Source organism: Carlito syrichta, unplaced genomic scaffold (genome assembly GCF_000164805.1).
Source record: "Carlito syrichta isolate Samal-C Ts95f unplaced genomic scaffold, Tarsius_syrichta-2.0.1 Scaffold301936, whole genome shotgun sequence".
NCBI classification, from domain to species: Eukaryota; Metazoa; Chordata; class Mammalia; order Primates; family Tarsiidae; genus Carlito; species Carlito syrichta.
In genome coordinates this window covers 219,315-246,229 of record NW_007246032.1, presented here as the reverse complement: position 1 = coordinate 246,229, position 26,915 = coordinate 219,315, and the positions used below count along the sequence as shown (strand labels likewise).

General features: G+C 43.5%; 1 protein-coding gene and 1 pseudogene across 2 annotated transcripts in view; one reads left to right on the top strand and one right to left on the bottom strand.

The window, feature by feature from the left end:
- ZSCAN20 (zinc finger and SCAN domain containing 20) overlaps window positions 1–632 on the bottom strand; it is a 25,167-nt gene extending 24,535 nt beyond the window's left edge. The window contains exon 1 of one of the 2 annotated variants that reach the window (XM_008055737.2): window positions 540–632. The gene's annotated coding sequence lies outside the window, so the exon portion shown is untranslated. Of the gene's footprint in view, window positions 1–535 lie in introns of both variants that reach the window. The other variant, XM_008055738.2, reaches the window with a different exon arrangement.
- An 18,473-nt stretch (window positions 633–19,105) lies between these two features.
- LOC103258028 lies at window positions 19,106–21,876 on the top strand (annotated as a pseudogene).
- The last annotated feature ends 5,039 nt before the right edge of the window (window positions 21,877–26,915 follow it).

Here is a 26,915-nt window from a genome sequence, read left to right as displayed (position 1 = left end):
GAGGTAGGCAAGTGGATGAGGGTGCATAAGGACAGAAGTGCAGGTTTGGGGTAGAACACAACAGCCACACCTACCTACTGGGTTCCAGAGTCACAACCACTAGAGAGGGCTCCAATTAGCTACGTCTGTCTAGGCGGCCAGGTATAGACTGAAAACACAATTTTAAAGGTCGGGTTTCAAGCTCTCTTAGCTTCACTTCTGCCAGGGCCCCAGACCCTCTAGCTTTTCCCCTGTGGTCTCCAGACCCTTCTCTGGCTCTCCCACCTCCAAGACCTCTCTCTGCCTCCTCACCTGCTGCCCTTTCTAAGACCCTCCTCACTCCCAGGGTCCTCGATCTGCTCCTCATCCCCGACCCCTGTATGACACTTCCCATCTCCGGACGCTTCATTCTCTGCCCGCCCCTCGCCCTCCATCCCCACGTAAAAGCTTCTTTCTCCCCTCTCACCTTCCCCAGCCCCCCGTGGCACCACCATCTCCTGGGTCTCAATCCCAGCGCCTGAGTCTCAGCTGCCCCCGCCCCGCCACCCGGACTCACCCACCGAGACACCCACTTCACAACAGGGCGGAAGTGCTCCAGGGCTCGCGCAGAGAATGCCGGGACGCGGAGTCCGAACGGCGCTACCCCGGGAATGAAGCGTCTGACACTACAACTCCCAGAAGAAGTCGCGCGAGCGCCAGAGGCGGGCCCCGCCCTTTGCTGCCTTTCCGAGATGATCGGCCAATACAAATGCCATTTTCTCCCGGAGCCTGGCACTGGAACAAATCAGAACGGCTTCAACACACGGGGACGGGGCCTGTTGTGATCCTGACCTTTTGCACTGGCTCTGGGCTAACTGCTACACCCAGTAGGCGGGGACTAGAGCAGAAGCGGGCAGGCCTATTGAAGGGGCTGAGTGAGAGCCAGAGATCCTAAGAGATCAAAGCAGAAACAATTAGAAATAAGGAGAAAGCGTGGCTGGTGATGACCAGCCTGGTGAGCTGGAGAGAACTGGACAGATGCAGTTTCAATTTCCAGCTCACAGCTAAGCTGCGTGATCTTGGATGATTTCTGAGCCTCACTTTCTTCACCAGTACAATGAGAATAATAATAGCATCCATGCAACTGGGTTTTTGTGAGGTTTCAATGAGATAGCACATCTAAAACGATTAACTCGGGACCTGAGTACTAAGAATGCACAGCGAGTATTAGCTATTATTGTGTAAATCAGTGAGTACAGACCTTGGCGCTTCATGGGTGTTGGAAGAATGTTAATCATTGTTACATAATTATCCTACCATGAATGTAGTTGCTCTGTACCACTGTGAACACTTTGGGGTATCAGCAATCTAATATGGGGTTGAGAATGTGGGTTTTGTAGTTGGACATGGATCCAAATCCCAACCCACTATTTCCCAGCTCTGTAACCATGTACAAATTACTGTATCTGTTTTGTCTCTGGATTTTTTTCATGTGTAAAATGCAGGTAATAAAATAGAAACTACATTACAGGATATTGTGCAGACTAAATTAAATGATGTAGATAAAGAATGGTCTCTGGAGTAAAGTTATTTGAGTCTGAAACTTCTCACTTTCAAACATAGAATACAGACCTTGGACTCAGTGGTTGTGAACCACTGGACACTTGCTTAACCTCTTTATGCCTCAGTTTCCTCTTCTGCAAAATGGGAATCCTAATAATGGCATCTTCCTGATAGGATTGTTGGGAGGAGTAAATTGGGGAAAGTATCATTAGCTATTTTTTTTAATGGTTATGAGACTTAGGGCAAATTGACAATAACTAGCTTATGGTAAGGGCTCTATACATGTTGGCAAGGGTTAAAGTAGGGGAATTCTATATCTGAGTTTTAATGACCAAGTTCAAATTTCTTCTCTGTGAAACATGTTCCAACTTACTGATATGTAAAATTGTTCATGTCATTTTCCCCAGCAAATGTAATAGCAACCTATAGCCACTCATTGAGGTCTCACAATAGCCCTATGACAATGGTATTTCTAGCTCCAATTTACAAAGAGGGAATGAAAGAAAGCTTAGAGAAATGAAGTGACCTGCTCAAGATCACAGAGCCAATAAGTGCCAGGGCTGAGATTTCAGACCCTGGGCATGTGACCCCCAAAATCCCACACTGCTCAAGGAGGAGACCATATGTGAAAGTGGGAAGGGCTGAAGGTGAGGATAGACCAGTGTGGCACTATGGGGTGGGGTGGAGCTGGAGACATTTGAGGGAGTATCAGGACCAGAAACTGGAGTGGCAGCTTTTCAAGGTCAGGTAAGGAAGTCCATTCCAGTATCATCTGCCCTGAAGAGGAAAAGGGATCCCACTGCGCACAGAGTAAAGGACACCATTAGGACACAAGAGGGCGCACCTTACCTTAAATCCAGCCTGGAAGCAGTCTATGGTTTCCCTTAGCTTTTGTCTAATTAAAGCTTGGCATTTTCCAGAAGAGGAAATCTAAGGAAGACTCAAGAGGCCAAGTGCCCTGCCTCGTGTCATATAGAAATAAGTAACGAGCTTGAACCAAGTTCTCTCTGGTTCAGCGCCTGTCAGGATTGGGTTTGCAAGCATTCTACCACATTGTCTATCCAGACCTTCTCTGAGTTGGGCTGGAGCTCTAAGGATACAGAGATGAAGCAAGCCTGGTCCCGGTGCCCAGAGCCTGGCCTCTAAACATTCCCAGCAGAGCACTCCTATGGTAAATCATTCTTGATCACACCCTCCCAACATAGGTGTATTTATTTACTTATAAATGATTGTACATGTAATCGCTAACTTTTCTCAAACATCCTGCTCTCAGTGCTTTACACATATTAACTCATTTAATCCTCACAAAACCCTTTGAGGGAGGGACTAATACAATCCCATGTTACAGAAAAGGAAACCGAGGTCCAAAGAGGTACGTAAGAGTGAAAGTTAAGTACATGCCAAAGTCACACAGCTAAAAAGCAGGCAGTCTGACTTCAGAATAAAATGAGATCAAAAATAAATAGAAATAGAAGTTACAACATTTTCTTTCCTCACCCTGGTGTCATCATCTTGTGCACCCAATTTTGGAGATTGTTTCTTCTAGAAAGACTTCCGGGTCTGTGATCAATTCTCTGAGAAATGGAGCTGCAGGAAATTGTGGAAACGCAGAGACAACCACTTTCCCCAGTGCTGGGAGGTCAGGGAAACTGATGGTTGAGCCACATCTTAAAGAATACCTAGGCCAGTGCATGACTGCAATCCCAGCGCTTTGGGAGGCCAAGGCAGGAGGATCACTATAAGTGAGGCATTTGAGATCAGCCTGGGCAACATAGTGAGACCATGCCTCTACAAAAAATTTAAAAATTAGTGGAATGTGGTGGTGCAATTTGCTACTCAGTAGGCAGAGGTGAAAGAATCACTTGAGCCCAAAAGTTGAAGGCTGCAGTGACCTATGATCATACCACTGCAATAATCCAGCCTAGGCAACAGAGTGACATCCTGTGTCTAAAAAATAAAATTACTTGGGAGTCCCCAGGGGAAAGGTGCTCTTCTGTACAGAAGCAGCACATGGAAAAGCCTGGAGACAGTAGTGCATGGTTTCCTGTGAGCCATAGTGGTATAGCCTGGTCAGAACACAGAGTGACAGAGGGGTGGCTCCTCCTTCTACTGCTGCTATGAGTCTCAAAAGGAGATAGACGTGAACAGCACTTCATGTTTTTATTGAACAGGCAGTCAGTCAGCTACCTCCTGGGAAGCATCCCAGTTTTTCTGTCATCAGCTACCAGTCCCTCACTATGTTGCCCAGGACAACACTACCCCAGAAGAGCCAGAGAGGAACTGCCATTTCAAGTCCTGCAGACTTTCTGGGCTCCAGAAGCCCCAGGCTGGGCTCAGCACCATGTGGGTGTCTAGCAAGTTTAGGGTGGTCAGTGCAGCTGAGAAGCCAACCGGCCCTCACTCAGGGATATCAGAGGATTACTGCCCAAGTTCAAGGTCTCTAGCCTCTGTGGGCCCTGAAATACTTCACCTTTCAGAAAAACCAACTGGTTTCTTTGAAGTTGGGGGTCCCTCAGGTGAAACAAACAGGAGAAGGGGGCTAGGGGCAAGGTATACAGTCCATTAGTGGACCAATCCAAGGATTGCAATCCTGGCACAGCCCTTGTCTTATTCATGCACAGCATGACACTCTGCAGTTGGCCAGGTTCAGTCTCTGAAGCCTGGGCATGGCAGCCAGGAAACCTGGTGGTAACTCAGTCAGGTTATTGCTCTGAAGATCCAAGATCTTCAGGGTGTGGCAGGAAGCCAGGACTTCCAGAGCGATGTGACTTATCTGATTCATTCCCAAATTCAGCTCCTGCATCTCAAAGTGGGCAACCATCCCACCAGGCAGCTTGGCCATGTCAGTGCATACCACAGAGAGGGCATCCAACCTCTGCAGCCCCAGATCCACTACTGCAGCTGCCTTCATCTTTGTGTGGTCCAGATTCAGAGTCACCAACTTGAGGGGCCGGAGGGCCCAGGACTGTCCATCTTCAGCCATTTGTTGAATGACAGATCCAACATATCTAGGGGCCAAGCATCCCCAAAAGAGAGGCCATGCATTAGATCTGGGAAGGTGTCAACCAGCATCCCCACATTCTGAAGGCAACTGTACTTGATAGTTGGCCATGGTAGACTGGGAAGCAACCAGACATTTGAGTTCCCATCCTGGCAGGGGCCCGAGAAAACAAGATGCCAGAGGGATCTTAGGTCACCAAAGGTAAGAGAGATCTCAGGTCACCAAAGGCATCAGGGGATAGGAAGATGAATGCTCCCATGGGAAAGGATATGAAAATATGATACTGCAGGTGTCCCAAGCCCTGGAGAGGTCCTGGCAGGAGCCAGGTGAGATATAGGGTCAGTCCCAGGACCTTGAGCCTGGGGAAGTTGGAGAAAGCATCCAGGGCAGAAAAGAAACGGAACTAGAGAGACAGAGCGCCTCCACACTCTGTGGCACAACTTCCAAGGCTTGTGTCAGGTTGGTCACTGAATTGCATATGACGAGAAGGAGCAGAGCAGAAAAAAATAGGAGAAGAGAGATAGCCAGGAACCTTGGGTCACTAGGCAGTTAGAGACAGTCCAGCCTGTGGTCAGAGGAAGGGACAGGAGCAGACATGGCAATAGCAAGTAGCTGTCCATCTCGGCACCAACCCTGGTCCAGAGAAGCAGAATCAGAATCCCACTCTGCCCCCCTTTCTTTTCCAGACTCTAAACTCCCCCTCTAAAATACACATAGACAGTACTCACAACAGTGAGGGATGCACAGCCTCCTATGTGCCCATGAAGTCTAGAAGCACGTTCAGAGGACTACAGTGCTTTCAAATGTAGACAGACAGGGGCACTGAATAGAAGAGAGGGACAAGACTAGGAAATACATTCAGCTGAGGCTCCAAGGGTCAGGGAAAGGAAGAGGCACCCAAGTAGTGAGATGGGGCCCAGGTTTTGCTTCTCTGTTCTAAGAAAGCTAGCAATGTTATTGGGCACAAGATTGGAGTCATAGATCCAGGCTCCCGCTCTGCTGTTATTCTGTCCTGGGCATTTCAACTCTCTGAGCTTCAGTTTCCTCATCTGTAAAATAAGCACACTAATACCCACTTCCTAGGATTGCTGCCAATGACATATGGGTGTCAGAATGGGGTTTCTCTCTTCCTCACTCCAGTACTACTTGCTCTCCTTACACCTAATAGAAAGCAGGAGTAAGTCAGAATATTTACAAAGCAGACATTTTGTAAGCAAAATAATACATCAAAATGTTGCCATGATGGCTATCTTCCAATATTTCAAGTGGAAGATTCCAAAAAGCCTATGCTTCACTTCAGAAGACTGTGGGGCTCCCTTCCTGACCCTTCAGGCCGGGGCAAGGAAGGAAGGGCCCTGTGGCTTTCACCTTGACATGCACTACCACGATGGAGCCAAGATTTAAGGAAGAACTGAAAAAGAAAAGGAAAGGGGTTTTATGCTTATCTCAAACAATGTACAAGTCAATATCTGTTCATGATTTTTAAAAACAGTCAACACCCACACCCATAATCCCAGCTACCCAGCTTCTGGAACAGAAGGATCACTTGAGGCCAGGAGTTCAAGACCAGCCTGAGCAATATAGGGAGACCTCCATCTCCTAAAAAAATTTTATTTTTAATTAGCCAGCTGTGGTAGCAAGTGCCTGAAGTCTCAGCTACTTGGAGGCTGAGGCAGGAAAATCATTTGAGCTCAGGAGTTGGAGGCTACAGTTAGCTATGATCACACCATTGCATTCTAGTTGGGTGACAGAATGAGACCTAGTCTCTAAAAATAACAAATAAATAAATAAATAACTCTAAAAGAAAAGATTACCCACACTACATCGACAATATAATTTTTTTTTTTTTTTTTTTGAGTTGGAGTCTCACTCTGTCGCCCAGACTGGAGTGCAGTGGCACGGTCACTGCCACCCCAGTGTTGGCCTGCTGGGCTCTGGCGATTCTTCTGCCTCAGTCTTCCAAGTAACCGGAACTACAGTCGTGCACTACCATGCCCGGATAATTTTTGATTTATGGTAGAGACAAGGTCTTGCCAACTTGCCCAGACTGGTCTTGAACCCACAGGCTCAAGCAATCCACTCGCCTCAGCCTCCCAAAGTGCTGGGGTACAGAATATAATTTTTAAAAAAAACAACATCTCACTCTGTGGTCTAGGATAGAGTGCATTGGTGGGCTCTTAGCTCACTGCAGCTCACTGAATGACCCTCTCACCTCAACCTCCAAGTAGCTATGACTACAGGCAGGCACCACCATGCCCAACCAACTTTTTATTTTTTTGTAAAGACAAATTCTCACTATGTTACCCAGGTTAGCAAATATAATTCTTAATGGGGAGAAGCCAGGAATAAGACAATTTACTTTAATTTAAAGCCAGGAATAAGACAATTAAAATTACTTCTGTCCAACTTTATAATGGAAGCCTCCTCCAGGAGAATAAGATAGAAAAGGAACAGAAATTAAATTATAACTATTTTAAAGAAACACAAGAGTCACCATTTATAAGGTGCTATGATTGTCTACATACGAAATTTAAGAATTTCTAAAAACAAATTATTAAACTAAAGAATGTTTAGCAAAGATGCTAAACGTGAGATTAGGGTCTCAATAGGAAACAGTACATTCAAATTAGCATTTTTCTAAGAGGTTTCTATGCAAAGAAACTAATCACAAAGGTGTTAGCAGGGTTTAGGGGTAGTTCAGAAGCCCAGGTAGAACTAGCAGGCATAGGAGCACTCACCTCTCCCAAAACTGAAGAGATAAGGACTGAGAGATGCTACCAGAACCCGGAATGAGAGAGAATTTTATAGGACCAGCTGAGAGGAGAATGACATTTGGCCAAGTCACAAAACCAGATTGAGGGGACCTCACATGAAGAAAATCAGGAGTATAATTGTCTCAACCTCTTTCCCTCCCCCCCATCCCACCCCATCTCTTGCCAGGATTTCCCATTGTCCCTAGAATCAGAGGCAGGAAGAAAACCTTAATGTAATTCATTCAGGTCAGCCTCCCTAAGCAAAGGACAAGGTGGAGAAGGATGAGTAGATAAGGAGGGATAAACAAAAGAAATGTGACATGACCATTAACAAGCAATTAGAAAACGTCTTTGAAAACATTTTTTTAAAAATAATAGGAAGGAACAAGGATATGTAGATAAATGGAACCGAATAGAATCCAGAAACAGTCTTAACCCTATCCAGTCACCTGATTTATAAAAAGGCACCTGCTGATTCCACTTATTTTCAAAAGATAACTCAGGATCATCATAAGCCTAAATATAAAAAATAAAACAATAAATATTTTAGATGAAAACAAAGGAGAATATCTTCAAGGTCTTAGGATAAGCAAAATTTTCCTTAATAGGCTACAAAAAGGATTAGTCATAAAAATTTGCATAAATTAGACTCCATTAAAACTAAAATATTGTATTCATTAAAGGATACAACTAAGAAAGTGAAAAAATAAATAATAATTTTAAAATAATTTTTAAAGAAGCTGGCCGGGCTCGGTGGCTCAGCCTATAATCCCAGCACTTTGGTAGGCCAAGGCGAGTGGATTGCCTGAGCCCACGGGTTCAAAACCAGCCCAGGAAACTTGGCGTGATCTTGTCTCTACAATAAAATTTTTAAAAAATTAGCCAGGCATGGTAGCGCCTGCCTGTAGTTCCAGCTACTTGGAAGACTGAGGCAGAAGGATTACTGGAGCCCAGGAGGTCAAAGCTGGGGTGGCCGTGAGTATGCCACTGCACTCCAGCCTGGGTGACAGAGTGAGACTCCAACTCAAAAGAAAAAAGAAGAAAAGTCATATTCATGAGAAGGTATTTGCAATAAATATGTTCAACAAAAGACTCAGTTCTGGAACATAATAGTTATAATTTTGAGTAGTAGGCCAAAGAAGGAGCTACAAAAATTAGAAAATATTTTCTATTTGCCAACTGCATATCTGACAAAGGCATAACATCCAGGATCTACATGGAACTCAAACATGCCGAAAGGCAAAAAACAAACAGCGCCATTAAAAAATGGGCAAAAGACATGAATAGACACTTCTCAAAAGAAGACATATGAGCAGTCAACAGACACATGAAAAAATGCTCAGCCTCACTAATCATCAGAGAAATGCAAAGCAAAACCACATTGAGATATCACCTAACTTCAGTAGGAATGACCATCATTAATAAAACAAAAAACAGATACTGTCAAGGATGTGGAGAAAAGGGAACGCTTCTACACTGTTGGTGGGAATGCAAACTAGTTCAACTTCTATGAAAAACAGTGTGGCAATTCCTAAAAGAACCAGAAATTGACATTCCTGGCCAGGCACAGCAGCTCAAGTCTGTAAATTCCAGCACTTTGGGAGGCCAAGGTGAGAGGATTGCCTGAGCCCACGGGTTTGAGACCAGCCTGGACAACTTGGCAAGACCATCTCTACAATAAATGAAAAAATTAGCTGGGCTTGGTAGTGCGTGCCTGTAGTTCCAGCTACGTGGGAAGCTAAGGCAGAAGGATCACCTAAGACCCAGCAGGTCAACACTGGGGTAGCCATGAGCGTGCCACTGCACTCCAGCCTGGGCAATGGAGTGAGATTCTGACTCAAAAACAAAAACAAAACAGAAAAAAGAAATTGACCTTCCATACAACTCAGCAACCCCCCTTCTGGGAATATACCCAGAGGAACTTAAATCACTCTACAAAAAAAATGCCTGCACACACATGTTTATTGCAGGACTATTCACAATAGCAAAAACATGGAATCAACTGTGCTGCTCATTGAAACTGGACTGGATAAAAAAAATATGGTACATATACACAATGGAATATTACACAGCCATGAAGGACAAACATATGGCCTTCGCATCAACTTGGATGGATTTCAAGTCTATCATACTCAGTGATCCATTACAGAAACAAAGAACAGAGTACCATATGCTCTCACTCATAAGCGGACCCTGAACAATTACCATAATACTTTAAGAAAGGGATTGGCAGTAGCAGGATACTACTGGAGTAGGGATGAGAGGGGGATACAACATCAATAAGGGTACCTGATCTCAAACCAGGCAAAGTGGGGACCAAAGGGAGGCCCAAACTTTACCTGTACAATGACCACTTGTATACCTGAATTGTACCCCACATCTTTAAAATAAAAAATGTGATACATATATATGATGGACTAGTACACAGTCATAAAGAAGAACAAAATTATGGATTTCACAGCAACTTGGATGGATTTAGAATCTGTAATACTCAGTGATTTATCACAGAAACAAAGAACTGAGTACCACATGTTCTCACTCATAAGCGGACCCTAAACATTTACCATAATACTATAAGAAAGGGATTGGCAGTAGCTGGAAACTGCTGAGGGTGGGGAACATAACATTAATAAGGGTACCTGATCTCAAACCAGATGAAGTGGAAACCAAAGGGAGGTCCAAACTTTACCTGTATGACGACCACTTGTATGCCTAAAACTGAATTGTATCCCACATCTTTAAAATAAAATAAATTTAAAAAAATAAAATTAGAAAATATTTTCATTGGACAATAACAAAAATACTACACAGCCAAACTTGTGGGATAAGGCTAAAATCAATGTCCATGGGGAGAACTATAGCCTTAAATGTCTGTGTTAGAAAACACACAACAAAAGCCGAAAATTAGTGAGCCAGGAAACAACCTCACAAAGTTAAAAGAAAAAAAACAGTAAAAAAAAACAAAACTCTTCTAGTTTCTTCACTGCGCAGTAACTGGTACAAACTAGCCCTCCCACCATGAACAATCATAAAATTGGACTAAATATATGAATCAATTATTTTCAGATATTAGGATATTGGCTTAGTCCATTTGTGCTACTTTAACAGGATTCCAAAGACTGGCTAAGTTATAATGAACAGAAATTTATTTTTCACTGTCTGGTGGCTTAAAGTCTAAGATCAAGGTGTGGGCAGTTTCTGTTGTCTGGTGAGGGCTGTTCTCTGCTTCCAAGATGACACCTTATTGCTGCATCCTCCAAAGGAAAGGAATGCCGTGTCCTCCCATGGTATAAACTAGCCAGATGCTATGTGAAGCCTCTTTTATAAAGGCCTTAATCCCATTTATGAGGGAGTAGCCTTCATGGCCTGATCACCTCCTAAAGACCCACCTCTTAATACTATCACATTGGCAACTTTGGAGGGGACACATTCAAATCATAGAACTCGCTGTATATGATTCCTGAGAGAAGGGAAACAAATGAAACAAGTTCTACAGTTGCCCAACTTTCTACCTGTAGATATTTACTGAAACCCGCTACAGAGAAGGAGTGGGAACCATGAAGAGTACAACAATCTTACTGAGCTGACAAAACAGAAAGTCAAGATAATGGCAATTTATGATACATAGTACAGGAGGAAACAGAGTTATACAAAGAAAGAACTCCAGAAATCTGCAGGGGTCCCCTTGGGGCTGAATGCCAAGTTGAACATGTTTAGGGTGAAATTCCATAGGACTGGAAGAAGAATAACTGCTAGAGAGCTGTAAGATTAATAATTTCCAAAGTTCTCACAGGATTGGAAGATACTTAAGTCTGATCAGCCAAATATGAGGGACCTTGTTAAATACACAGAGAATTCAGTAGAGGACAGCAGTCAGATCACACCTTATTAATACAATTAAACTAGCCTAGATCATAGGCTTAAAAGGAAGTCTTAAAATTATCAAGGTGCTCTAAAAATGGCTGTCTGCCAATACAAGCAAACTTTAATATTCTTTAAAGGAAAACAACAAAATCCAGCTTATCAATAAGGTAATATTCACAATGTCCAGCACCTTAAAAAATCATAAGACCTGTGAAAAAGCAAGAAAATGAGACCTATAACCAGGGAGGAAAATCAGTTAATATGAATGTGGCCAGAAATGACAGAGATGATGGAGTTAGCAGACAAAGATGTTAAACAAACTAGTATAAATATACTCAATATGCCCAGATATTTAAAGGAAACCATGAACATAATGGAGAGAGAAAGAGAAGGTATTTTTTAAAATTAAATTAAACTTCTAGACTGAAAAATTTCAATCTATGAAGTTAAACTTTTACCAGATAGGATAATAGCAGATTACACACTACCCTCCCCCCAAAAAAGTAACTCGTGAACATGAAGACCTAGAAATAGAAACTATTTTAAGTGAAGTACGGAAAGATAAAGGCAGGGAAAAAAAAAAAACAATGACCTGTAAAAAAAAAAAAAAAACAGGGACTAACATACATGGGGGGAAAAATGTATTCAAAGTCCCATGGGAAGGAATAAGAGATACAAATTTCCCAAATTAAATGAAAACCATAAAACCACAGAGCCAAGAATTTCAAGAAACCCTAAGGAAGATAAAAACACACACACACAAAAAAAACCCACACAGTAGGAAATGTTCTGGACAAAATGTTGAAAATAATTGATAAAAAGAAAAGCTTGAGAGTAGTAGCTAGAGGAATATTACTTACCACATAAACAGGAAAAAAAGGCAAGAATTTCCACCAGAGCAACTGTATGCCGGTAGAACTACCAATATTACACATCCCTAAGAAAGGAAGATTTTTGGCTAACCCACAGGGTATAAAGAATAAGCAAACAAACGACAATAGTTGAAATGCTGTGTTAAACTGATGGAACATGGAAGGGTTATTGGAGAACAGAAGTAAAATATGCCATCAGCATATATTTATACTTTATTCTTTGTTGTGTGATGTGTATTTTATATTAACTTATTATGTTTCATCAATGCTAAGATGCTCATTTTTTCATATCTTTAACATCTTAAAATAGGTGTTACAACTAATAGCACTTTGCAACTGCTGGTAACCAGGCATTATTAATGATATAATTACTGTTGCCTGAGCATTTGCTTAATTGGTCATAGTTGTTCATATTATTATTACTTCAGTTGAGTAATGTATACTGTTGGTACTATCCATTTTAGTTTAATTATCCTTTAAAATGTTTTCAAAAATACTATACTATAATTTTACATTGAAATAAAAAGTTATTGTGTATGCAAAAGCGCATAGAAAGAGAGCAGTGGGTAAATATTTGTTGAAGAATAATGTGGAAAGGATTCAGAGTAGGACTATAAATATGAAGAAATTTAAGAAATACCATAATCAATATTTGTCCTTATATTTTAATTTCTATATATGCACAAAGGTTATACAAGACTTTAAAAACCTATGTCTGGCCAGGCACGGTGGCTCAAACCTGTAATCCCAGCACTTTGAGAAGCCGAGGTGAGGAGATTATCTGAGCCCACGGGTTCGAGAACAGCCTGGGCAACTTGGTGAGACCTCATCTCTATAATAAATCAAAAATTTAGCCAGGTGTGGTAGCGTATGCCTGTAGTTCCGGCTACTTGGAAGGCTGAGGTGTAAGGATCCCCGGAGCCCAGCAGGTCAACACTGGGATGGCCGTGAGCGTGCCACTGCACTCCAGCCTGAGTGACAAAATGAGACTCCAACTCAAAAATATATGTGTTTGTGTGTGTGTGTATGTGTGTGTGTGTGTGTCTATGTATAAATAAATATAACATAGTTCTAAGTTATAAGACAGAGACAAGATGGAAACAGGAAAGTTGTAAGTGATGAGACAGCATTATGTCATTGTTTAGCTGGATCACTTTCCTTGATGTTACATAAAATAATGGTTTGTTTTACAACTAATTCTTAGATTCAGTCAATGCACTACTTGAGCTACTTTAACCTAATTTTTCTCTTCTTTCCTTTCCCTTAGTATTACAAATAGTGTGTTGGTGGTGGTGAATTTTATAATTTATTGCACAGATGACAGAATTTCAATGCATGATAGTGGTACTGACAGAGGAATAACCCTCAACCACAGACTGTGGACTCACAGATGGATATAGTTACTGAGGAGATGTAGGTTGACTCCTTTGGGGATGGGTGAATGTGTTATCAGTTTTTCAAAAGATGGTTGGTTACATTATAGTTGAAAGCTTTCCAATGAAGTATAAGCATTACAAGAAAGGGATATGTCAATGGTCAAAAGAGCAGGCAGCAGTGCACATTGGCTGTTCTTCCACCATCTGAACTCCTCTCCTGTGCCTATTGGGTAACCATGTGCCTCATGTCTCTGCTGGTATGAGTGCTACTACTTGGAGTCTGCCACTCTAGGATTCTTTCATCCCTATTGATATCAAGGAGCCCATTTCAACTGCAACTTTCAGGTTTCTACTACAATCCCCAACCTTATAGAGAACATCCACAACAGCATTTTTCAAAGATGACAACACTCCCTTCACTGATGTGTTTCTAAACAATTTCACAGATGTATTGTCTTCTGGGTCCATTCTGGAAATATAGTTATATATTAATATATATATTAATTAATTAATATAATATAGGGGTAGGGAACACATGGAGATGTACTCACTATTTCAACCTCCTTCTATTATATACCAAGGAAATTATGGCATATTAACCTTCTTTAATAGACTTTATTTTTTTGGTCCAAGATTCAGTCAACCAACCAAGCAAACAATTAGAACCCTTTGGGTTACTAAAACTAGCCTATTGAAATAAGAATCTCTAGTAAAACCATCCATGTCAATAAATTCAATCCAATCTAATATCATATTATTCCCTCCTTGGTCCAGCACCCTCAGAGTCTCAAACAGATTTGAGATCTGGCCATTATAAATAAGCACAACTTAACCCTTCTTTGCCTCTCCTCTTGAGTTTAACTTTGTAATTACCTTTCAGGTATACCAGGGTCTGACTGTAGTCATGCATCTTGACCAGGGAGAAGACACTATACCTATTTCTTAGATTGATTTATCTCCTTCCCCTCCTCCGCTCCATATCACAGCCAGGCTGATACCTAAAAGTCATATTTTCTGTCTTCTGTGTAAATAAGAGGCTGGAGGGCAGGAAAAGAGGAGAAACTGGGAAGTTTCTTCCCTTCCTTCTCTACTTTGCTGGCATCTCCAACAACAGCATCTTTAACTCTCTCATGGTTCCAAATCCTGTAGGACTTGCTTTCTGCTGGTTGATGTTGAGCCCTGGGCTCTCGTAATACTACCTCTTCTTGTTCCTGCCTCTGCAGAGAGAGAGCGAGCAAAGCAAGAGAGAGCAAGAGAGAGAGAGCGAGAGTGAGTGAGCGAGAGAGAGAGAGAGAGAGAAAGAGAGAGAGAGAGAGAGATTCTTCAGACACGGTCATAAAAGGTCCTTAGCTTTAGGTGAGCGCTTGAGCTAAAGAGTTAGGATATGAGCTGTACCATGTAGTTGGAAGCAACTATCCCAATTTGTGGCTCTGAAATCTCTATGGCCCTCAAACTGCTCCATAGCAATGGCCACTTAGCTCTTAGAGGCTTGCTTTCAAGGGACACTGCATTCCAAGTGCTAGAAGTTTAAATTTAATTGACTGTCTCACCAATATATGCTCAATCTGTCAGAGTCCCACTGCTTGAAGCTGGATTTTCGCTGTCCTTGGTCCCAACCAGTTCAAATAAACAGTCCAAATAAACAATTCTCAGATTCCTTCTGTTTTCCTGAGAATCTGTGGTCAACAACCATTCCTCATACAAATTTCTGTATCTGTCAGGGTTTAATTATAGGCAACGGAAACTGACTTAGGCTGGTTAAAACAGAAAAGGAATGCATGAAAAGGATTTGGAGGTAGCTCATGGAATTGTCAGGGACCCTTGAGAATCAGACCCAATAGCCACTGCCAGGAACAACACCCTAAATCATGCTGCAGAATTGATCCAGCAGGGACACCACTTCCACTGTTGCTGGGGCTGACTTGCCCTGCCAATCTCTTGAAATTAGACCCTGGAACTACTGCTAGATTAGAAACCAGGTGTAGCTACCTCCTGCCCCATTACCAGAAAAGGATTCCATCTGGTTCTGCTTTTCTTCTTTTTCTTGAGTTAGGATCTCATTCTGTCACCAAGGCTGGAGTGCAGTTGCACAATCGGCTCACTGCAGCCTCAACCTCCTGGGCTCAGGTGATCCTCCCACCTCGGCATTCTGAGTAGCTGGGACTACAGGTGCATGCCACCACAGCCAGCTAATTTTTTGTAAAGACAAGTTCTCACCATGCTGCCCAGGCTGGTCTTGAACTCCTGAGCTCAAGAAATACTTCCACCACCTTGGCCTCGGAAGGGCTGAGATTATAGGCATGAGCCACCGTGCCTAGCCTTGGTTTCTGCTTTTATTGTCACTGTCTTACAGTTCAAACTCAGGATTAGGTACTCTGATTGGCAAATACTAGTCCACAGATCTGCATTACAACAGCTCAAGGAAGGTTGAAAAAGCAAGACTGTCATCTTTCATCTTCTAGTGAGAAGCAGGCTCTACTTTCCTATGTATGAGCAAATGCTCTCCCCCAAAGAGAAATATAGAAAGAGGACTCAGATGCTCAACAATCAAAAAAATAGTACCACTACTCTGTATGAAACGTATTTGAGTTCAGGCTAAGAGTCTAGAACTGTGTGGTTAGGGGAGAATGCTTCTTGCCCATTCCTGACATTTTAAGTATATATTAGTATATAACCTCCTGGCTTGTCTCCACTCTCTCACACCTCCTCAGGGAGGAAGTGGGACTCACATCAGTGATGAGTTTGAGGGAGAAGATGGGTGTGTGTGGCTCTCTGTCTTTCCCTTTCTTATCCCTTTGAAAGTACACATTTTAATATGCTCCAAGTTTTGTAAGGACAGACCCCACATGAGGAAATGGATGGATACAACTAATTATAGGGTTCACTATTAAGAAGCCCATCTGTCTGTAGCTCTAAGCCATAGACTCCAACATCAGCAATACAGTTGTGAAGATCACAGTTTATTCTTTGGCATATTTCGCTTGGTCCTAAGTCAAGGTTGGAAAAGTAGCTGTCTCAACCCTCTAACATTTACTAGTGTTCCACAGCTAACTATACCACAGTCTCTGCCACTGGGGAGCTCATGATCTAGTAGAAGACGGATGCAAAACAGATCATCATAATATAGCATGATGCCTGGGCCCATGCTGACTGTATCCCTCTCTATGACATAATCCAGAGTATTTAGGTAAAGTATGCAAAGCTGTAAACGTAATTATTTTGGTGACTGCCCAGCAGCTTTTACTTATTTTAAAGTGAGAAGAGTGGAATTTGCAGTCAAGCAGAAAGGAAGGAAACACTATAATGGAACTGCCTCAGTTTCCCTTTGTTGTGGTACCCTGGAAATTAACTTATTTTACTCTAATTCCCCAAGTAAGAGGTGTAAGTGAAGGCAATGTTAAATGAGAAATTCTAGTTCCAGTTACTTGGAAGTCTGAGGCAGAAGGATCGCCTGAGCCCCCAACAGGTCGAGGCTGTGGTGGCCATGAGGGTGCCACTGCACTCCAGCTTGGGTGACATAGTGAGACTCCAATTCAAAAAAGAAAAAGGGAAATTCTTTGTGATTTTTGTCTATGTTTCTTTACTTTCCCCTGTCAGCCTTCAGGAGTCTCAGAGACTTTACAAACCACCTGAGCTACAAAAGCCCTCTGAGCTTACCTTCCTTTTCAGACAGGAAAACTGAGACCCAGAGAATTAAAAGGGTGTCAGAGAAGACCCACAGGGGAGGCAGCAGCAGCAGCCCTTTTGGGGAAATGAAAGAGGTCAGGCCAAGAGTGACTGGTTACTCTGTTGTCTGAGTTGACATTCTTTTTCTGACCAGAAGTAGAAAGAAACTCTGACAACTGAAGCAGAATTTGTTGGGAGAATGTGTGGGTATTTGCGGAAACCAAAATCAGTCCCTCCAGGGTCAAACAAAAGGCCGGAGGCAGAGCTGGAATCAAACCCAGGGTCATGGTCAGGCTGAATGGGGGTGGAATGTTGGTGGCATCAAGAAGGCCTTCCCCCACCCCACAACCATGGGAAGTAAAGTGAAACTCTTAGAACCCAGACGACATCCCCATACTCTCCCTTGGAGTGAAACTCTTAGAACCCAGAAGACATCCCCATACACCCAACACACCCAGAGGACTGGGGTCTCACCATCCCCTCCCTGGGTTCTATTGTGGAGAAATTGCACAAGGAGGCTGAAATCAAACTAAATCTCATGTTGCAGTCTTGTAAGGGCTGCCCAGAGAACTACTCTGGGAAGAAAGAGACGAGAAATTAGCAGTACATATCAATAAAATCACAAATGAAATGAAATGAGCCTGGGTGGGGTAGCTCATGCCTGTAATCCCAACACTTTAAATGGCCAGGCAAAAGGAATGCTTGAGGCTAGAAATTCAAGACCAGCCTGGGCAACACAGTAGAACCCTATCGCTACAAAAAATATTTTAAAATAGCCGAGTATGGTGGTATGTGCCTGTAGTCCCAGCTTTTCAGGAACCTGAGGCAGAAAGATCACCTGAGTCCAGGAGGTTGAGATTGCAATGAGTCAGGATTGTGCCACAGCACTCCAACCTGGAAAACAGAATGAGACTCTGACTAAAAAACCAAAACATAAAAACAAGAAAGAAATGAAAATAATCACCGGAGCCCAGCAGGTCGAGGCTGCAGTAGCCAGGAGTGTGCCAGTCTGGGCAACAGAGTAAGACTTCAACTCAAAAAAAAAAAAGAAGAAGAAGAAATGAAAATAGATGTCTGCTTTGGTCTGAGGGCATCTTTCTCGAGGGGCCTTTCTCTTTCTATCACCATTCCCCCACCCTCTCCCTCCATACTCAGTGGCTCCTTTTTCCTCACACAGTCTCCTCACCACCACCACCACCCCCCCACTGTCTCCACCACCTCCTTTTCCTCAACTCAGTGCTCCTCAACCCCACCAAGGCGCCCCTGTCCTCCCAGAGGACAGACTTCTGACAAACTCAAGAGATCACCCTCACTGTGAGGCTAACTGGTCAGCAAATATCACCCCTACTCATAACAAGTTTTCAATGGTTTCACTGCATGTCCATACTAGGATTCTAAATAAAAAGAAGAAACATTTCATCCACAACTCAACCACCAATATAAATGAATTTCATTTGCCTCAGTTAACTTCAGTTCTTGTCTAAACATATTTCTAAATTTTTTAAACACTAGACATTTTTTGTAAAACTACCATTTTTTGCAACTTTCTATGCGCCAGACATCCTGATAAGCATTTTACTCAACATAAACCAAAAATGCTTTATTTCCCAGAATCCCCTTTTGTGGCTACACAAAATTCCCTTTGCTAATCAAATGACTAGAATTGTTGAGAACATAGTATGTGCCATACTATGCTCCCTCCTAATCCTTACCACCCAGTTCTTGTATGTATGTGTACCTCCCCACTTCCCCTACTAATTCTCCAGATGAGGAACTGCAGCCCAAGGAAGTCCAGTGACCAGCCAAGGCCCACGAGGTAGTTATTTCTTCCCCTGCAAAAGGCAAGAAATCTTAGTTATTACTTCCCCATTTGGGTTTCCAGGGGACCGCTGGGGTTTGACTACAAGTTCCTTTGTTGTTATTGCCTTTGTGGCTTTGATGTTTTCAGGTGTGATTCCCTCAACCTTGAGTAAAGGATGCCCTTGTTTCTTGTTATTTCAGACATCACAAGAATAGACAAAGGGGTCTCCACACGGGCTGTAGACTGAAGAGATGTTTTCATTCATTCACAGGACAACTGGGAATGCAGCCAGGGGCAGCTGGACAGAACATTCAGAGAAGACCTGCGGAGGAGGCAGCAGCAGCAGCCCTTTCAGGGAAGTGAAAGAGGCCAGGCCAAGAATGGCTGGTCATGCTAGTGCCTGAGTTCACTTTCTTTCTCGAGCCCGAAGTGGAAAGAAACTCAGACCACTGAGGCAGAAATTGTTGGGAGGATGTGTGGGTGTTTGTGAAACCCTAAATCAGCAAGTCCTGAAAAGAACAGAAACCAGGGAGTAGAGCCATCAGATAGGCCAGGAGTTTCACTCTCTCTCATCTCTGCTTCAGCTTTCTCCTCCCACCTGAACTGCCTTTATGTCTCATGACTGACAATGCCCATCCCTTCCCAAGGGAAAACCAGGCTGAAATAAACCCTAAGTTCAGCCTAGGAGTGTATGGAAGCTCTATTCCTCTCTGATCTACTCCTGTCTGTCCCCTACCCACCCCCACAACTGCCTGAGGTCCCTCCTCCCCTGAGGATGTTGATGTCCCAGCCCCCAAAGGACCCACTGTGGAAGTTCAGAGGAAAGGAGAAGCCAGCCAAGAAACTCCTCTCCTCGTGGTTCCCTATGTTGTGAGCTTGCTGAGATGCTCCGCTTCGGGATGATGGGGCTCTCAACAGTTCTAGGGAGAGAAGCAAAGTGTTCTCTCACTCAGGGGAGCAGCAAAGCTCAACACTCTTCCGTTCCAAGAAGGGCCAGAAGGTTGGGCTCTCAAGGCCTGTGAGACATTCACTCTGTTCCCTCATACCAGTCACAGCTATTCTGAGCACAGAGTTGTAAAGGCAGCAGAGTCCCTGCCCTCAGGAGGTTCATGGAAGACAGGAATGAGAGGTCCATAACAGAAGCAGTGACCAAACGTCCATTTGTTTCTCCTGCAGGCAGCCTCTCTTGTAGCATCTCGACCTCTTGGGCTCAGGCAATCCTTTAATGTGTAAGCAGCAAACATCTGAGCCCTCCACCTGAAAGACTTTAGGCAATTAGGTCTCTTACCAGGTTCTCTTTCCGAAGGATATCCAAGAATTCATACTTGTGCAACCAATTCACTGTGGTTGTCACTTGTCACCTCTGTGCTGCCCCACTGGATGCCTGGCCTGACTCTGGGTAGACCTGCCCTCTGAGCCTTCTCTCTGCAGGCTATAGCTTCCCATTCAACTTTGCCCAAACATGAGCATATTCCCGGAAACCCCCAGCTCCCCTCTCACCTCTGCATCCTCTCCCCAGGTGACCTCATCCTGGCTCATGGTTTTTAAATACCATCTGTTTGCTAATGACTTACAAGTCTACAGCATCAGCACTGACTTCTCCCTGAGCTCCAGACTCTTCGATCCAATGCCTACTTGTCATCTTCACTTAGAGATCAGACAAGCAATTCAAAGTTAACTAAACCAAAGAAAACTTCTGATTTCCTGCTCTTCTGTGCCCACCCCAACCTGCTCTCCTCCAAGTGTCTCCATTTTGGGGAAGTATGACACCAACTTCGCCATTTTGGGGTGGATGACACCATCCACTTGGTTGCTAAATCCACAAATCTGGAAGTCATTCCTGATTCTTCTCTTTGCTCATGTCCAGCAGCTGGCCCTGCTGATGTCACATCAGGACCCATCCCAAGTCAGTCCACTTCTCCCTGTCTCTGTTGCTAGACTCTTGGGTCACATGGCTGATATCTCTTGCCTGGATGATGGCAATGGTCTCCCAGCTTGTCTCTTTGCTTTCATTCTTGCCCCCTGCAACTTGTTCTTCATGTAGCATCCAGACTGAGTCTTTTTATTTTTTTATTTTTTATTTTTTTGAAGTCAGTGTCTCACTCTGTCACCCAGGCTGGAGTGCAGTGGTACAATCATAGTTCACTGCAGTCTCGACCTCTTGGACTCAGGCAATCCTTCCGCCTCAGCCTTCCAAGTAGCTGGGACTGCAAGCATGCACAGTCATACCCAGTTAATTTTTTTATTCTTTGTAGAGACAAGGTCTTGCCATGTTGCCCAGGCTGGTCATGAACTCCTGGGCTCAGGCAATCCTCTCACCTCAGCCTCCCAAAGTGCTGGAACTATAAGCATGAGCCGTCTGGCCACCAGGTACTTTTAACTAACTCTTGTGCTGCAAAATTAAAGGAAGTCACGCCTTGGGTTCATATCTCATGAGTGCTTGGCCACATTCCCAACCACACCTGGATTTCCAAACCAACTGCTGACACTTGCCCACAGTTTAAGAAACCACCTGACTTGTCTGCTAGGGCCTTTGGTCGGAGCTCAAGGCCCTGAAAAACCAGCTAGCCAGGCTTTTCACATATAAGGGCGAGGATGGCTTCCCAACGGACTCAGTGTCAAGGTCTTTCAAGATGGGGGTGGCAAAGTCGGAGGCTGGCAGCACAGCCACCACTTACCTCCTTACAAACAGACCCTTGCCCACACTGGTTACTGTCCTGGGGCTGGTATACTTCACGTGGGTTGTCTTCTGGCCTCAGAGTGTCCCTTATCAAAGTCTTGGGCCCTGGGCACCTTCACTCAGTACTTGGTGGACCACCATCACATCCTTCTGTGCAATGGGTATTAGCTTGCCTGGCTGAGTCATATGGGAGAATCCTTATATGCCATGGTATTGTGCAAGTATAAAGGTATCACAAATGGTCAGGCTCGGCTATTCTGGCTCCTACAGACTTTTCTCTTTGGGATAGCTTCTCTATCTTGATTGCTTACAGGCAGACCAAAGCGCCAAAAACAAACTTAAAGAAGATATTCAAGAGCTTTCTTTACACTTTTATACTCAGCCTCACCTTTTTGTTGTTGTTGCTGCTGCTAGGAGAGGGGAAGTACAGTATTTACTCAGTGATCTTTCTACTTTCTTGAAAATGTTGTTCAAAACCATTAAGACCCTCTGGCCAGACATGGTGGCTCTCGCCTGTAATCCCAGTGCTTTGAGAGGCAGAGGCAAGAGGATTGCCTGAGCTTTGCGGTTCAAGACCACCCTGGACAACTTGGCAAGACCTTGACTCTATAATAAATCAAAAAATTAGCCGGACATGGTGATGCGTGCCTGTAGTTCCAGCTACTCAGAAGGCTGAGGTGGAAGGCTCACCTGAGTCCAGCAGGTCAAGGCTGTGGTGGCTGTGAATGTGCCACTGTACTCCAGCCAGGGTGATAGAGTGAGACTCCAACTCAAAAAAAAAAAAAAAAAAAAAAAAAAGACCCTCTAGTTAGTCATTTTTCTTTTATAAGCTCTGGTTGAGCTTGGATAAATGAGTTGTTACTAAAGAAATAAATAGAAAAAGATTTTAACTTTTCAGTTCCGCAGACTAACCTCTTTGGCAGAAGATTTCCTCTGCCTTCTTGAGGTCCTTGGCTGTGTAGGTGCCCTCCTGCCATCTGAGCTAAGCCACAAACTAAACTTACTCATTGGTTTGTATACCTTTGCCTCCACCTTTCGATTAAAACACCTCACCCTTACCCATCTTACCTTTCCTTTCCCAAAACTTCTCCCACCTTTCTGGATCAAGATAAAGTGATGCTTCTGCAATACATCAATTGTACACACATGTATGAGATACCTGTGGGACAGGATCTGATGCTTCCCTTTCTCACACTACAGAGAAAGAGAAGGAAGAAAAGCAGGTGCTGGCAGCGGGCAGGCTAAGCAGCTACGCAGAGCCCAGAGGCCATGCTGGGAGTCGAGAGGAGAGGACTGCAGAGGGCCTTCCCTGATGCTGCTGGCCAGAAGTGGTCCTTCCTCATACCTGGGTCCTAGGACACAGTGCTTTGTGGTGCGCAGGGGTCTGATGGTACTGCTAGATTGCTCCTTCAGCTCAGGGTGACATCTTAGACAGCTTTACTTTTCCCCTCAGCACCTGTCCCCTGCTTTGCACATAGCTGTTCTATTCATGTCTGTTGAACAGAGGAGGGAAAGTGATTTCACTTTTCACTTGTTCAGTATCAACCCAATCTTTATGTGAAGAGTGCACAGCCTGTTCAGTGTATCTTCATTTCAAAAGAAAGCACTGCCTTGCACTACCTTCCCATGGGTCCCATGGTGGGAAACCTGTATCTTTCTCACACTTTCCTTTTCTCACTTCCTCTGAACTCTAGGTGTCTCTCTCCAGCTCTGATTTACTCAAACACATAGACATTCCTTTGTTATACTTTGATACTCAGCTTTTGACTCTAATTCTCGTTCACAATCACAAACTTAGCTTTTAATATATGAAAAGTCTAGGGTCTTGATACACTTATGTAAATATTACTGGACAACTCAAAGAAGAGGATTTAAAGAAAATTTATAAGGCAAGGTGGATCCTTTAGAATAGAAGCACCTTCTGCAGAAACTATTTTGAGACACCATTAAGAACTCTATAACTTATTTTGCTTTGGTCATTTTTTATTGGATCTATTGCAATAACCATAATCTGACTTTTGGCCCATGCCTTTTTAACTACCTGATTAAATTTGTTTCTTTCAGAATCAAGCAACTCTATGTCCATGCAATGATCATGCAAGTTTTCCAACTAGTGCTTTCAATCGATGCTACCATTGAGACAAACCTGGACCTGTTAGATCATATTTGGGAAGATTTTTGATCCCTGGCTAGGTAGGCCTACATCCCTCATCAGTTTTGAAGAAGTTACAGAATACAGACCTTTCTCTCTCAATACCATATATGATTATGGGTTTGAAATCTCATTGGGTGAAGTTGAGGCAGGACAGCTAACATAGCTTAGATATAAATAGTGAGTTTCTTATAAGCAGGCTTGGATAATTAGAAAGCCAGATGTTCAGGCATCTGCATCTGAGCACTGTCTTATTGGAACATAACTCTTGTGAGTAACTACACCTTGAATGAAACCCAAGCCAACCTTGGAATATGGGGCAGGTGGCTACAAAGACTGAAACAGGACAGTGGGGAGTTACCTGAGACACTAAGGCACAGTGCTGGAAGGAAAAACCTTAATTAAACTTTATCTGTTCCCATTATCTCAAAAGTTCCTCATGACACTGAGGCACAATGCTCTAAGACAAAAAACATAATTAAAGAGCAACTTTCCTATAATCTCAAACATTTCTCGTCCGGGCTTAGTGGCTCAACCTGTAATACCAGCACTTTGGGAGGCCAAGGCAAGCAGATTGCCTGAGCCTGCGGATTCAAGACCAGCCTGGGCAACTTGGCGAGACTTCGTCTCTACAATAAATAATTAAATAAAATTAGCCAGACATTGTAGCATGAGCCTGTAATTCCGGTTACTTGAAAGGCTGAGGCGAAAGGATAGCTGGAGCCCAGTAGGTTGACGCTGGGGTGGCTGTGAGCATGCCACTACACTCCATCCTGGGTGATGAAATGAGACTCCAAGTCAAAAAAAAAACAACAAAAAAACTCAAGCATTTCTCATGACACAGGCAAAACTTAGAAGTAAAACCATAGGAACTGACTGGTGATCAAAACTTACCTTAGAAATAGGTTGCTTCACCATCATTTTAGAAATACACAAAGCACTCTGCTAATAGAAGAGGATGTGCCTTTTCCCTTAAGGACATCCATGTTCTCTCCTGAACATGTCATTTCTTTTTCTTTTCTCTCTCATAAACTATACTTTAAACTTCTCTCCATGACTCGCTCTATCATGCCTTTCTACAGCGAGTCAAGGACCCATGGAACAACTACACCTCATGCCACCTGGATCAATAGGAGTACTCAGTATTTACTTATGGAACAAATGAGTGGGTAAATGAATGAAGGAGTGAAGGAAGGACTGTACTTCTTTTTTTTTTCTTTTTTTTTTTTTGAGTTGGAGTCTCACTCCATTCCCCAGACTGAAGTGCAGTGGCATGCTCCCGGCCACCGCAGCCTCAATCTGCTGGGCTCCAGTGATACTTCCCCTTCAGCCTTCCAAGTAGCTGGAACTCTAGGCACACACTACCATGCTCAGCTAATTTTCAATTTATTGTAGAGACAAGGTCTCACCAAGTTGCCTGGATGGCTCTCAAACTTATGGGCTCAGGCAATCCACTCACCTTGACCTCCCAAAGTGCTGGGATTACAGGCTGAGCCACCGAGCCCGGCCAGGACTGTACTTCTACCTCACCTGTAGAACTTGGTAAAAAGAAATATTAAGCAACATTTATTGAGCACTAGTATTCTAAGATTTGCCTGCATAAATCTTTATATCAAACCAATGAGCTGAATATTGTTATTCCCTTTTATAGATAATATACTGAGGCACAGAATGGATAAGAAATTCACCCAAGCTCACTTGGCTGATAACAGAATTATCACAAACCTAAGCAGCCTGACTCCAGAGCTTTTACACTCAGCCACTGTATCCCATTGCCACTCAATACATCAGCAGCCCCCACCTCAGATTTAGAGAATCAGAATCTCTGGGGGTGGGCCTGGGAATCGGTATTTTAACAAAATTCTGATGCACAGCCAGAATTAAACTTACAAGTATGAATCTAAAAATTAGCAGTAAGCATGAGGACATAGGGCTAGAATGAACAGTGTTGCTTCCAGGTTTTAAAAGTTTATCTGAAAAAAAAAAGTTTATCTGATTATGTGAACATAAGGCCAGGTCAGTAGTGTTGATCAATTATATCCCATTTGTGAGGGGGGAACTCAAACCCAGATCAATTACAAGAACCCTCTAGAGGCCTTCAAACAGAAAACCTGCTAAGAGGACATGCTGATGAGCTATCTTCCCAAGGGGCTCCAGCTAACAGCCTCCTGTCCTTCTGAGAGTCAGGACCAACTGTACCTGCCCTAGTTCCTGGACTTTGATCTCCCATTTGACCTCCTTCTCACCCCTGCTCTGATCTGACAACTCCTGCTGGGTTGACCCCATCTCTGACCCCAGTCTGCCCAGTTTCCAGCCTCATTGCTCCAGGTTGATATCTCACATCATGACAGCTTGAAGCAGGACAATATTTGTATCAACCACCAATACTGGGATCAAAATACCATCTCTTCTAATGATATGGAGATTAATGGAATATTCAAGTCAAAAGAACTGTGATTTGAGAGTGGAATTCAGGTACCTTAAACCAACTCAGCACTGCCACTGAGCATGGACTATAGAAACAGTAAGAGATAAAGAGCCCTTGGTACTAACTGAAGCAACATTCCTTCATTCATTGAACAAATGGTTACTGAGGACTGATTCCATAATGGTTTCAGTATTAGCACTGGGGGCAATAAAGATGAACAAGATGTTGTCTCTGCCCCTAAGGAGTTCCAGTCTTCCAGTTATGCCCAGTCTTGCTGTTGCATCCGAGTTGATGTTTTGACTATTAGGCAATTAAGGGCACAATTAATTGACTCATGCATGTAATCTCAGTGTTTGGGGAGGCTGAGTTGGGAGGACTGCTTGAGGCCAGGAATTCAAGACCAGCATGAGCAACATAGTGAGACCTAGTCTATACAAAAAATTTAAAAATTAGCTGGGCACAGAAATTTCTGTCTGTAGTCTCAGCTACATAAGAGGCTGAGGCAAGAGACTTGTTTGAGACCAGGAGTCCAAGGCTCCAGTGGTCACACCACTGCACTCTAGCCTGGGTGACATCAAGATCCTGTCTCAAAAACAAAGATTAAGCAACAATTAATTGAATCAAAGAAAAGAAGCTGACAACAGGATTGCACTTTCAGAGAGGGGGTGCTTCTAACTTTGTCCAAAGTCCCTCAAATACTGGACCACCCTATGGAAGCTTGGGGAAGTTGGTAATGAGTCTCGAAACACAAATCTTTTAAAACCTTAGATCTGTCTATCTGCTGGAGATTCAGGGCCAGAG